The sequence below is a fragment of the Bos indicus x Bos taurus genome, chromosome 3, assembly GCF_003369695.1.
Source record: "Bos indicus x Bos taurus breed Angus x Brahman F1 hybrid chromosome 3, Bos_hybrid_MaternalHap_v2.0, whole genome shotgun sequence".
NCBI classification, from domain to species: Eukaryota; Metazoa; Chordata; class Mammalia; order Artiodactyla; family Bovidae; genus Bos; species Bos indicus x Bos taurus.
Window position 1 is genome coordinate 22,887,919 of NC_040078.1, and position 14,346 is coordinate 22,902,264.

The 14,346-nt window shown below is 45.3% G+C and overlaps 3 non-coding genes across 3 annotated transcripts; 2 read left to right on the plus strand and 1 right to left on the minus strand.

Annotated features, from left to right (window-relative positions):
• The first annotated feature begins 3,508 nt into the window (after positions 1–3,508).
• Positions 3,509–3,581, plus strand: TRNAV-CAC. The gene has a single exon. It is a non-coding gene; the product is annotated as a tRNA-Val (tRNA).
• Positions 3,582–6,212: 2,631 nt separating this feature from the next.
• On the plus strand, positions 6,213–6,285 carry TRNAV-AAC. Its single transcript has one exon. It is a non-coding gene; the product is annotated as a tRNA-Val (tRNA).
• Positions 6,286–12,745: 6,460 nt separating this feature from the next.
• On the minus strand, positions 12,746–12,819 carry TRNAN-GUU. Its single transcript has one exon. It is a non-coding gene; the product is annotated as a tRNA-Asn (tRNA).
• Between the last annotated feature and the right edge of the window lie 1,527 nt (positions 12,820–14,346).

Genomic DNA, 14,346 nt, shown 5'->3' on the forward strand with positions numbered 1-14,346 from the left:
GATCCCCATTAAAAAAAAAGTCTTTAAAAAGTATTAAATCATTATGTTGTGCACTTGAAACTACTATAATATGTAATTCAACTACATGTCAATAAAAGTAATATTTATAAGTTCAGGGGGACTTTCCCAGTGGCCCAGTGGTTAAGAATACACCTTACAATGTAGGAGACTCAAGTTCAGTCCTTGGTCAGGGAATTAAGATCCTAAATGCTGCAGAGCAAATAAGATCATGCACTCTGGAGCCCATGCATCACTAGAGAGCCCATGGGTCACAAGGAAACAGCCCACTTGATGCAGCAAAGATCCTGTGTGCCACAGCTAAGACCTGCCACCCACAAATAAATAATACATTTTTAAATAAAAAAATCAAAGCTTAAAAATAACATAAAATCATTAGGCTCAACATCATCTTCTTTATCCTCTGGATTATTTACTGACAACCACTGGCCTTTTTTTTTTTTTTCACTTTAGTCTTGCATCTTCTAGAACTTCACGTAAACAGAAGCATAGTATATGTATTCCTTGGTGTCCAGCTTCTTTGCACCATGTCTCTAAATTTTATCCATACTGTTGAGTATATCAGATACTCATTCCTTTTTTTGTTGTTCAGTGGTATTCCTTTGCTTGGATATACCAAGTTTCCTTACCCTTCACCTGATAATGGACATTCCAGTTTTTCCAGTCCTGGTTGTCGTGAATAAAGTTGCTTTGAACATTCTTTACACAGGAGATTTTGTGCATATTTGTTTCCCCTTCTCTTGGAAAAATATCTAGGTGAAGAATTACTCAAGCAAGGTATATGCTCAAGTTCATAAAACCCACCAAAGCATTTTCCAAAGCAGTTGTTATCAGTTTATATCCCCACCAATATTGTGTGAAAGTTGTGATTTTTTTTTACATCTTTGCCAAGATTGAGTGTTTTTTTGTCTTTTTAATTTTAGCCATGCTAGGAATAGTGGTCTCACACTGTGGTTTCAGTATTCATTTCTCTAATAGCTAATCATATAGAGCACACTTTTATGTGCTTTATTGGACATGAATATACCTTCCTTTCTGAACTATCTGCTCAAATCTATTATATCTTTTAATCAAGGCATAGAGGCCTGGGAAAAAAACTTCAGATATTCCCCTGAGAAAAACCTTTTGCATCCATATTGTTAAAATTCCTTAGTTTAATTTGCATCCTTAGTTGAAATTCTTTGTTCCCATCCTCCCAATGCTTAGAGTAAAAAATCCCCCATAGAGTTCTTTTTGATGCCAATATTTTACTCAAGCCCCATATTTAATTAGTTAGGAATGCACGTTCTCTTGTTTGTTAAGTCTGGACCTTGCTCTTCACAATCCTACCCTTTCCTGTTCTCTAAATGAGATTGGATAAAAGTGGAGACCAACCTAAATGAGACCCTCAGCTCCTTCAAGATCTTAGGTTCCAGACAATCTCAAGGTGGTGGGGTTAGCCTGTCCTTTGCACTTATTCCCTGGCTCTACCCTCAACTTCAGCTTTTTTCCAGGCCTGTCCTGGAAGCTCAGGGACACATCTGAGGCCTGTTTGGGCTGCTCCTCTGAGTCAGGAACCCCACACATCCCTGTTCAGCTGGCAGAGAAGCTTCAGGCAGTGCTTTTTGGGATTTGTCAGGATCCCCTTAGGTATAGGTGCCCAGGGGTCCAAGAACTGAGTCTGTGGTTCCCTTGGTGCCCTTAGCTGTTCCCAGTCCTATAGGGGAAAGGGCAACCACTCCCTTTATCCTGTCTAGAAGGGATGCCAAAGTGTCCTCCAAGGCAGGAAGAGAATGAATCCTGTTCTCTGAATGGGTGGGGAAAGAGGGAGATAGATCAAAGAGGGAAGGGAAGTATCAGGAAATTTCCTGATTAAGCTATTATGACATCTGCCGCACCTGGAACTGTCATTCCAGCCTCTGGTGTGGCTGACAGAGTCAATTCCTGTCCCATTTTGAGCCAAAGCAGAACAACACTGACCTTGACAACAGGATGTTCCTGTTCCTGCCTTGGGGGATAAGGGGTGATTTTTTTTTAGTTTGAATAATTGAGGCAATTTATTATACGAAGAAAAGCTACTGCTAGGAACTTCCCTGGTGGTCCAGCAGTTAAGAATCCACCTGCCAGTGCAGGGGACATGGGTTTGATCCCTAATCTGGAAAGATCCCACATGCTGTCAGGCCCATAGCATGAAAGAGTAACCCGGCTGCCAGCAACTAGAGAAAGCCCCAGCACAGCAACGAAGACCCAGTGTAGCAATGAAAACCCAGAGCATCAATAAATAAATACCTGGGTTTTTTTTTTTTTTTTTTTTTTAAGGAAAATCAACTGATGGGGGAAAAAAGAATACCCCTCAACCAGCTTTTATTTTTAACTTCATGTCAAAAACTCCTTAAGAGGAAAAAACCTTAATATCTTTCAACAAAGGAAATGCTTTCTGCTCATGGTCTTTTGCTATGTGGAAAACGTGGGAACTTTTCAGATACTACCTTTCTCTGAAAACTGACTCTTCCTCATTGTTAAAATCCCCACTTCATGACCTGCTAAGCAGGAAAATTAAGCAGGCAAATAAAACGAAGTTTAATTTCTAATAGTTGAAATTAAACTGCCCTTTTGAAAATAATCTCAGAAAAGAGGGAGAGATCCTGTGACCTGAAATCTGCACTGACTTTTCCAGGATCTTTAGGCAGGTCGAGAGCCCCTAGCGGTTCTTGAACAGTCTGGTGGCCAGAGCTTCAACTGAATTCAGTACAGGCCTAGAAAGTTTGATCGGCCTGCGTTGATGTTCCGTGCCAAAGAGCCAAAAGCCCTAAAGCAGAGCCTCTGTTACAATACCTGCTAAAACGTGAAAATGGGATTAAACAACAGGACTCTAAAAGTCGACTGGCATACACCACAGCTGCAGGACCGGGGCTCCCACAGTCCCACCCCCAGGACTCTGCGGGGAGGGTAGAGGGAAGCGCAGCGGGGAAAGGGCTTGCGAGGAAGGAGCCCGCGGGTCAGGCGCTTCGAAGCAGAGGGAGGGCGAGAAGAGCAAGTCCTCCGGCTCCCGGGTGGGTTCGAAACATCGATCACTTCCGAGAGCGCCGAAAAGGCCGACTGAACAGGGTGGCGCCGGCGCTGGTCCACAGCACGGGAGGAGCGGCGTTTACACTGCTGGGCAACCGGGTCACCCGGGTCTCAAACAAAGCCAAACCACCCATCCCCACTCCTGTGGCTTCCTGGAGCTGAAGCGTCCACAGAGGCGACCCCCGCCCTCAGGTGCATAGCAGCACAACTGGAGACTCTGCACCGGGTGTGGGATCCGGAAGCCAGACTCCGGAGTGCCCGAGGGGCCCGGTTTCGGGGGAGGGAAGGAGCCCTAAAGCAGAGGCTCTTGGGAGCCGCAGTCTCCTCGCCTGAGACTGGTGGTTCCAGGTTCATTCTTCAATTTGAAAGACTGGTGACCAAGAGAGTGCCGGTAGGACTTGAGGTTTCGGTGGACATAGAGTCAAGTTCCCACACAGCCTTCGTTTCTGTAGTGTAGTGGTTATCACGTTCGCCTCACACGCGAAAGGTCCCCGGTTCGAAACCGGGCAGGAACACACTTGCTGTTTTCCTGAGATTTACATTCCCATTCAAGAAACTAAAAAGGGGGGCAGAAGGTGTGGCAGTAGTGGGTTCTCTTAAATTTTCCTTGGCCCAAGAAACATGGGAGGAGTTCCTTGCCTCCTGAAAGCCCCATCGGCCCTAGAATCAGCCCTGGTTTCTCCGCTCTGAGTCACACTGTAGACCAAGCCGTAGTCAGTGAATCCAAGGAGGGCACAGGACAAGAGTGACTTCAGGATGCCTTTACCTTCTGAAATCCCCGCACCTTCTCATCTGGGGCCTAAACAGTCTCTACCGCTGGCACCTACTATGTCTCTGAAAACCAAGAAGTTTATTCCTTGTGAAGACTTGGCTTTCCCTCACCCCAGCACACGTGAGAGACACCGAATTTGAGTCACAGAACAAAAGAACGAATTCAACTCTACACCGCCGGCTGGAGCCAAAGACGCAGGATGAAGAGCGTCAGGCTCTGCGGATTGAGGAAAAGCAACCGGTCCTCGTGCCACTATCAGGAGAGGCCAAGAAGTTCATTGGAAGGAGGTCAGAGATCAGGGAGTAGATGGACCCGCTCATCACCCACTGAAAGCCAAGTGGCCCATGCTTGACAAGGAAACATGTTTAGAAGGAGAGCGTTACCTCTCACCAACCCTGGATTCCAGGTCTTCCCCCATGATCTGCCGCGCCTGCCCTGTCTGCACCTTGGATGACACCAACTTCCTTGGGCTCAGACCAAGAGTAGTATCTGACGCAAGGCTTTCCTCAGACCCCACATCCCGTTAGGACTTCGTGTTTGCTTCTCGGTCCATGTGGACTTTGGTCTACACAGGCCCTCTTGTTCTAGACTCTGGATTTGTGTAAACGACTTTCCTGATAAAGGCGGGAAATCAGTGGAACGCTCGGCTCCCTCACCCTGAAGCTCGGATGAGGATGGTGGGGGCGTTGGGTGGCCGTTGGGCTCAGTGCTGGGCGGCTTCCCTCTTCTGGGCCCGGCCTCATGGGCAGGGGCAGGGCCCGGTCCCCTCAGCGCGCTCGCCTCGCAGGCTCAGGAGCCCCGCGCCTTCCCTTGCGGCTGCAGGGAGCCATGTGTCTGTGGTCCCTCGGGTGCCTGTTGTCCCTCCACCCCGTCCGGGAAACGACCACCGCCCCCTGGTCCAGTCGACGTGAGACGGCAACGCCGCCGCCGGAGGCGACAGAAAGTTGGCGAATCCGTTCCTCTGGCTGGACTTGGAAGGTGAAAACTAGGACCTGCAGGGGAGGAAAACAGGGGAAAGCTCATGAAATGTCCTGATCTAAAGCTGTTTTGAAGTCCGCCTCTTTGGGGACTCAGGCTCCAGCGCTGGTGAGGATGCTGCCGCGCGGTCGCACCCTCGATTGCACTCGGAGTCCACGCGGAACCAGGCGGAGCCCCGCGACCTGGGGGCCGGTGCGCACGCGGCCCGCGCCTTCCCCGGAGTAGGAGCCCCTGACCGGAAGAAAACGCGGTGACCGCCGCACCAAGAATATGAGAAAACCACTGCCGGAGAAAATGGCACATGCACCTCCAAACTTGTTACCCTTCTAAAGGAAACCAGAGACAGACAGACAACTTTGCATTAAAGTCTTTCAGCAAAAAGAAACTCTGCCCGCTTGTGAGGTGAACACGAAAACCCCTCCCGACAACTGTTTTCCGGAAAACCGCCTTTATCTCTCTCTCCTCCTAGGTTAAAATTCGAGCTCCAAGACCTGTTGGAAAATATTATAAAAGGCAAATAAAAGGCGTTTCAGACATTGTAAAAGGGAAAACAAAGCTGTCCTTCAAGCAGAATCTCAAGCACAGTGAGGGATGAATCACCACGAGATCTGTGTGGACAGAGCCTGGCTCCTCAGCGGCCTTATGCAGAGACTGACTGCAAGCAAACTCAGTACAGGCTGGGAGGCCCGACCCGCGTTCATGTTCGGTATTTCCAAACAGACAAAAGACCTGAGCCGTCAGCCTTTGCTGCGCTTCCTGCTAAAACGTGAAAATGTGACGAAAGTCTTGGACTTAAACTTGATGACTAGAATAAGCTACAGAGGCAGGAACCTGAGGAATCACCTTTCCCAGGGATGACGCTGGAGAAGCGAGGTTGCGAAAGGGCTGCGACGAAAGAGCGCGAGGGTCAGGCGCATCAGAACAGAGGGGAGGGCGGGTCTTCGGATTCCCGGGTGGCTTTAAAGCATGGATCATTTCCGAAAGCGGAGCCCACTGACCGCCGGCGCCGTGAAAAAGGCCACCGAGGCGAGGGTCTGCAGCCCATAAGGGGCTGTGTCCTTGTTGCTGGGCATCGAGGTGGTCTGGGTCTGAGAGGCACCTAAAGCCCCAGGCTCCTTCGGCTTCCGGGAACTGGGGAGTCAGCGAGGGCGACCCCTCCTTTCCGGTGCGTAGCTGTACTCTAGTTGCAGGATCCCGAGGTTAAAACTGTCGGGGATCCCCGGGTGCCTCGCTTCAGGAGAAGCGAGGAGCCCTAAAGCAGAGCCTTTCAGAAGCCACAGTCTCCTTATCTAAGGGATAGCCTCTTCCAGGATCCTCTTCCTTTGAAAATTTCTGATGGCCCTTGTGGTCAAACATAGAATTCTTGGGTATGTCATTAGAAATATATAGCCGTGTGGTTTCCGTAGTGTAGTGGTTATCACGTTCGCCTAACACGCGAAAGGTCCCCGGTTCGAAACCGGGCGGAAACAACCTTACTTTTTCCCAGAGTTTTATACATTTTAAACGCAAAAAAGAAGTCAGCGGCGTGGAGTGAGAGACCTCGAAAGCAGCTGCATTTTCCATCCCCAGTAAACAGGAGTTCCGTGACAGCCTGAAAGCTTGCTCCGCACTACAAACCAAGCCTCCTTTGTCTGAGTCACTGTGGACACCAGGGCACAACCAGCTACTCCAAGGAGGGCACAGAACAAAACCTTTACCTCCGGAAATCCCCTCAGCTCCTCCGGCGCCTACATTTCCTCTACACCCTGACACATATTATGGCTCTGAAAACCAAGAAGTTCATCCGTCTGAAGCACACTTGGCTTTTTCCCACCTCAGCACCCTTGGTTTGCATGAAAGAACAATAGAAACCGAACTGACTCTTCACTGGGGGCTGGAGCCAAAGACTGGTAGAAAAGAACTCCGCTCAACTGAGCTGTCCGGGCATGAAAAGGTGCCCAAACACGTGCCATTAGCAGGAGAGGCACCTGAGCCAGGTCAGAGATCAGGAAGTAGAGCGATCCATCCATCACCCTGTGAGAGCCAGTCAGCACCTGACTCATAAGGACAGCAGAGGTTCAGAAGGAGAGCTTGACCTTGGCTCTGATGCACACAGCGCTAAAGCTAGACCAGGATGGAACCCAGCCTGTTACCTTTCAGCCTGGCCCCAGAGCCCAAAATATGGCCCAGGAGAGGAGAGGGGAAGGGTAATGAACAGCCGGGCAGGAGCCGGGAGACTTGCGCAGCTTTGTTCAGCCCTGGGCCGCTGGGAATCGCCCCCTTTTCTGCTCTCAGCATCTATGGAATATAATATTTACTTTAGTTTTTACGTGGAGATGCTAAATAAGACACTTTGTGAGGTTCCCTGGTGGTCTAGTGGCTAGGATTTGGGGCTTTCACCACCACAGACTGGGTTTGATTCCTTTTTGCTGGCATTCTGATTTGTAGTTTGTATTGATTCCACTGTGTCTGTGTTCATTCCACTCTGTCCCTCCCCAAAATAAGGTACTGATACAGCTTCTAGGTTGAGAATTCCAGTGGATAACACCCAAGGAGTTTTTTGTTGAAATTTCTCACTGAAATGTAATTCTGAAGAAGAAAAAACCAAAAAGTTTAGTTTCACTTTATCATAGAAACAAATTAGTATGTGCCTAGTATGCTAGTATAATAATTCAAGTTGATAATAAGGATAAATCTCAAATATTTTAACACTATAGAAAATTATAATAATTGATGTGTGATCATACAGAAAATGTTGTACTTCTAGAGAAGACTCCTTGTATGCATCACACCAGTTTAGTAATTTAGGTCTAAAAACTACTTTGTTTTCCAAATATTGTAATAATATGGAAAATATTGGTAGCATAGTATTCTAGTTTGCACAAGTCTTGGGTTTATTTTCTCTTCAAAATTCTAATAACACTGTACTGCCTAAATTTTCTATACTGGTTTTACTTGTTTATCAAAATTTTTTTAATCCAATAAATATTTATATCTATGAAATTTAAAACTATGTGTTCCAGTAAATTAAGTATACCATATATGCTAAATAGAGATTGATATTATAATTCTAGAAATCATAGTCACTTAATTATTCTACTTACAATTTGGCGTATCATTTACTGTATGATTCCAACATACATTTCTCTATGTCAGATCAACTTTTGATGTTAAGGTCTATTTTATCTTTGAAGTCTTTGACTGATATTAAATTGATTGATGTGTGATCTTTGCCTGTATAATGTATAACTGAGATAGAAATGAGAACCGCTGTTTTACTTCAATGCTGCCTCCTATATTTCTAGATTATAGAATGGCCATATGTGAACAGGTTAAGAGGAGGCTCAGGTACCTTTTATAAGGAGGTTAGTGACTGTGTCCATCAATGTCACTGTAAGAATTGTGGAACACATGGAATGTCTGCTCTAGGAAGTGAGGTGCTATCACTGAAAGCCTGCTGTTTCCTTAAAGTCCTTGTTTATGTAATAATACTTAAAAAAAAAAAAAAAGATTTTAGTTCTTGGTTTCCTGCCTTCTACATCTGAAGTCATCCATCTTACTGTTATCATCTTCATTGTGCTTCTCTTATCTCCATCACTGCTAGAACCCTAGGCCGAGATGAGCAGATTAGCCTGGAAAAAACACACTGCCAGGAACCAGTTCTGCTCCTACTATACTGTCCCCTTTTGATCCTCCAGATGTGGACTCACCAGGGCAGAGACCTTGAGTTGACTCAAAATGCAGCATTTCTCTCCCCCTCCCCCCGCAGCAGGGCCTGGCATCTAATAATTGCCTGAGTAGTGCTCAGTGATTAAAAGCAATCTAGTGCAATGGTGAAAGGAAAGATGAAAAGGAGAAGAAATTGGGTTGATTTGGGGAGACCTAGAGTATGAGGGACAGAGAATGACAGACAGACAAAGATACTCACAGAGAGTAGAGAGAATCTCCAAGAGTTAGGTTTACTTTGTGAGACCCTAAGAGCTCATGGTCATAGCAAACACTGCATCATTTCTCTCCCCGGGGGAGGCGGAACTAAAAAGCCTAAACTGAGCGCCGAAGAATTGATGCTTTTGACCTGTGGTGTTGGAGAAGACTCTTGAGAGTCCCTTGGACTGCAAGGAGATCCTACCAGTCCATTCTGAAGGAGATCAGCCCTGGGATTTCTTTGGAAGGAATAATGCTAAAGCTGAAACTCCAGTACTTTGGCCACCTCATGCGAAGAGTTGACTCTTTGGAAAAGACTCTGATGCTGGGAGGGATTGGGGGCAGGAGGAGAAGGGGACGACAGAGGATGAGATGGCTGGATGGCATCACCGACTCGATGGACGTGAGTCTGAGTTAACTCCAGGAGTTGGTGATGGACAGGGAGACCTGGCGTGCTGCAATTCATGGGGTCACAAAGAGTCAGACACGACTGAGTGACTGAACTGAACTGAACTGAACTGAAGAGCTCATGAGTGCTCATGAGATTCAACAGAAGAACTCAGGGAAGGTCGACTAATAACTCTTGGTACCAGGTCTGCACAAGATGGATTGTCAGGTGCAGAATCCTATTGGTCCCAACAATTGTCTCAAATGGGATAATTTTTGCAGAAACAGCCAAACACTGTCAAGGAATCACATAGAGACAGTGATTGGCATGTTAAGGTAGGCTTAAATAAGAGGTCAGCCAGTTATTAAATGTGCACATCCAGATGGCAAAAATATATTCATGAAGAAAAGGGAAGAATAAATGTCTGAGACCAATGTTTTCCCCCTCTTATCAGTAAATTTAGTGTGAAGCAATTCGGAGTCACTCTGATCAGTCTTCTCTGGACTTGAATAAGTAGGTCACCACCGAATTAATTCGAGTTATTGGAAGGCTTTCTAGAAACATCTTGGAAGTTTAGCTGCTGAACATATGCAACAGGGTGATGTCCACTTGGACTTTTGTTGTACCTCTAACTTAGTTGAATCAGGAGGGTACCACTTCCCTTGTTAGAGTATCTTATAGACATATCTCATGTTTGTCATGATGACAAGATATGAAGAAAAAATCTGTTTCATGGAGTTGGAAAAATGGGAATACAAATTGGCACACCTGCTATTGAAATCAAACTAAGAACACTTAAAATCCCTTCAGCTTCTTACAAAGGTGGAGTGAAAAAATCAGATTTACCCTCCAGCCTGAAATCAGATCTCACTCTCCCCTTCTTGCTCGCTCCAAAAGGAAAAATAAAGGAAATTATATAATATCAGTTTCTAGAAACAGAATATCAGGCAAAAGGGGACAGCGGCCTCTGAGAGATGAGAAATAAGGTGAGTCCTGCCATTGGCCCATGTTAATGCTTTCAGAGAGTGTCCAGGTTGGGCAAGAGAAGGGGGATTCAAGACCAACTCTTTGGATTGTTGAGTTTTACTGAGTTTTGCTGGAGAGCAAGGCAGCCAGGGTTCAGAGAACAAAGGTCCAGTGATGAGAAAGCGATCCAGTGATACAAAAAAGCCTCCCGTAAGTAGTAAGCAGAGTTCTGACAAGAGTAGGCTTGTGGAGAAATGCCTCAGACAAAGAAAAGAAATTTTGAACAAGATCATAGAACAGTGCTTAAAGTTCATCTAGGATAGACGATTGTACACACTGTTGCCAGTCAGACTGGACTTCTGATATAACTCATGAACCTTGGAGAAGACCACAGCTCTAGAATAGTCAGCCCTTGAATGATCTACCAAAAAAATCATGAAGCAAAATCCAAAGAGATCAAACTGTTTACAAGTCACTTAACTGTACCCCAAAACAAAACTCAAGGTAATTCATAGAAATACCAAAATACTAGTACTAATACCAAAAAACTAGCCAGAAGGGAAATTTTGATGCTGTCCAGCATCCAAACAACAAAATGCCAGGCATGCAAAGAGGCAGGAAAATATGATGCAAAAGAAAGAATATAATTAAGCAATCAAAACTGAGCCAGAATTGACATGATGTAAAACTCTGTAGAGAGGACTTTAAACAACTACCATGACTATGTTACATATGATCAAAAAGTTCATTAGAAATGTGGAACACAAAAATGGCATAAAAGCAAACTTTAGAGATGAAAATTATAACATCTGTGAGTCAACGACAGACTAGACATTGTAGGAAAAGGTTAGGGAATACTAAGCCTTGAACAACTGAAAACATCCAAAATGAAATGCCAGTAATTAAAAAAAAAAAAAGAACATAGCACCACTGGAAGGTAGAGCAACTTTAAAAGGCCTAATATAGGAGTGGTTGGAGTCTCTGAAAATCCAGGAGAAATTTTTTGAAGAAAGAAAACTTGAGGAAACACAATAGAAAATACTCCAATCATAATGAAAGTTATGAACCCACCAATCAAAAGAGCCAAATGAACTGTGAGCACAAGAAACAGGAAGAAAACCATGCCCAGTCCCATTATAATTAAACTGCTCTAATCCACTGAAAATGAAAAAACAAAACAAAACAAAAAACACACAATGCAGCCAGACAGAAAAGACACAGCACATTCTGAAAACAAAAATAAAGTTTGTGTCAGATTTCTCATCAAAAGAAATGGAAGTGAGAAATCAGTGAAGCAACATTTTTAAAGGACTGAGAGTGGAAAAAGTCAGGGTGGAAGTCTATGCTGGCTGCTGCTGCTGCTGCTGCTAAGTCACTTCAGTTGTGTGTCACTTCAGTCGTGTCCGACTCTGTGTGACCCCATGGACCGCAGCCCAACCAGGCTTCTCCATCCATGGGATTTTCCAAGCAAGAGTACTGGAGTGGGGTGCCATTGCCTTCTCCAGTCTATGCTTACTCCCTGCCAAAAAAAAAAAAACCTGAAATATAAGTTGAATGATGACATTTATAGACATACACAGGCTGAAAGATTTCATTACCAGCATATTCACACAGCAAGAGAAGTTAAAGGAATCCTTCAGGAAGGAAGGGAACTCACATCAGATGGAATTCCTGATGGACACCAAGGAAATGAAAGAAAAGAGACATGGCATATGCATGGGAAAATATGTGCTTTTTTATTATCAATTAAATCTCTTTAAAAATACGGAACAATTTAAGGAAAAGTAACAACCTTGAATTTGGGGGTCATAACATATGCAAAGTAAAATACCAGACAACAAAAGCATAAGGGCGGGCAGGCGAGAAATGTGAGGAGGTGTCCCTCCCTGGAAGGCAGACTGCACTGAATTACAGATGTATGTATGCTGTCACACCTAAAACAATTGCTGAAATAACAAGATATTTATAACCAATAAGTCAACAAAGACAAGAAAAAGGAATCACATACAAAACCATGTAAAGGCTGCTGCTGCTGCTGCTAAGTCACTTCAGTCGTGTCCGACTCTGTGCAACCCCATAGACGGCAGCCCACCAGGCTCCCCCGTCCCCGGGATTCTCCAGGCAAGAACACTGGAGTGGGTTGCCATTTCCTTCTCCAATGCATGAAAGTGAAAAGTGAAAGTGAAGTCGCTCAGTCGTGTCCGACTCTTGGCGACCCCATGGACTGCAGCCTACCAGGCTCCTCCGTCCATGGGATTTTCCAGGCAAGAGACTGGAGTGGGATGCCATTGCCTTCTCCAGTGTAAAGGCTGAGATAGAGTAATTACTCTTCCAGGATTCTACCCTGTCCTCATGTGTACAAGAATGATAACTGTCAGAGGAAAAGCATAGAACCAAACCGCAGAAGTACATGGAAGGGGTTAAATAGAAACTACAACAGTGGGAAAACTTCATTGGTAAAAGGAGTTTACAGGGTAAAGAAGATAAGCCTACTCTTTCGTGAATTACAGGATTCCCAGTGACCTGCTTTTTCCTCCAGAGGGTGAAGGAATGTCCTTGTGTGTATGTGTGTGTGTGTACAAGACACAGAGGGCAGTTGGGTAGTGGGTTTGGGAGAGGATGCGCGAACTAGAAACAATCGTTCATTATTTACTTTCTAAAAGAGTGACACGCGTCCCTGGGTGGGCTCGAACCACCAACCTTTCGGTTAACAGCCGAACGCGCTCACCGATTGCGCCACAGAGACACAAGAGGACGCTGGTCTTTATTCTCACCGAAAGCAAGCCTAACTACCAAGCTAGGCGGAGCCACCTGTCTCTCACATGACAGTAGCTTCTGCTCCAAGCCTCGGACAACCATGGAAAAGGAGTCCACTCCGCGGGTTGGATCCCGTGGGGAAGCCGGGCGATGCCGAAGGCAGAAGGGCAGCCGAGCGTCTCCGCCCCTCCTTGCTCCTCTCCCGTTTCAGATGCAGCGCCGGGAGACGCCCCGAGCCTGAGCCGAGGGGGACCCGAGGGAAGCTGAACATCCGGAGGGCTCAGTGATGGCTCCTTGTTTGCTACGCCTTTACTCAACCACCTGCGCCGCTGGGCAGCGGTTTAGTAGGTGAGATCCGTGTGGCCGCAGCTGGAAAGAGATCAGATCCCAAGAGGAAGAGTGAAAAGCAGGGAGAACAAAAAAAAGGCATGAATGAAACAAAGAGACCTCCCAGAAAGCCTGTGAGGAGATTGGGACCAGATCCTGAGAGAGAAAAATTACTTTTATAAAGTAGCAAAATAGGGAGGGAGAATCGGAGAAAACATCAAAGAGAGAAAAGCACGAACTTCTGTAAGTGTGCATGAACAAAACAGCAAAAACAGTGTGGTACATTTATGTGGAGACCTGTCTGTGCAGTTAGGACTGCAGTCATACAGGTCTGTGGTGCATTGTGCTTGTATAGCGTAAGTGCTGCATTGTAGCGGCAGCAACCTCGGCTCCGATCCAGGCTATAGCAAGGTAGTGTCTATAACCTGTCTTTCCATTTGCCTTTTTTCTTTTTTTTAGTTGACTTATAGTTGATTTACAATGTTCTGTTAGTTTCAGGTGTACAACAAAGTGATTCAGTTATACATACATACATGTCTATTTTTTTTCAGATTCATTTTCCTTGTACATTACTACAAAATATTGAGGATAGTTCCCTGTGCTATACAGTAGGTCCTTGTTGGTTATCTATTTTATATATAGCATGTGTATATGTTAATCCCAAACTCCTAATTTATCCCTCCCTCTTTTTCCCTTTAGTAACCATAATGTTTTCTAAGTCTGCAGGGCCATCTGTTTTGTATATAAGTTCGTTTGTATCATTTTTGGTTTTGTGTCTTATATTCCTCATATAAGCAATATCATATGAAATTTGTCTTTGGCTTACTTCAGTTAGTGTGACAATCTCTAGGTCCATTCATGTTGCTGCAGTTGGCATTATTTCATTCTTTTTTACATCTAAGTACTATTCCAACTCTTTGCTTTTAATTCCAGCACCAGCTATGTCCCTTAGCAGTGGTGGGAGAGCAGAGTTTGCCGCTGGCCTTGCAGTGATATACAGTGAGACGAGGAGTAAATCCCAAAGCACACAAATCTACTGGTCAAAGCAAAACCTAGGACGATTACCTGTCTCACTGTTAAGCAGAACACAGCCCCAAAGTTGAAATATCACCTCTCAAGAAGACTTGTCTATAGTTTGCACTAATAAAATAACATGGTCATTGCTGGCTTTTTCTGGTAAAGCTATTTC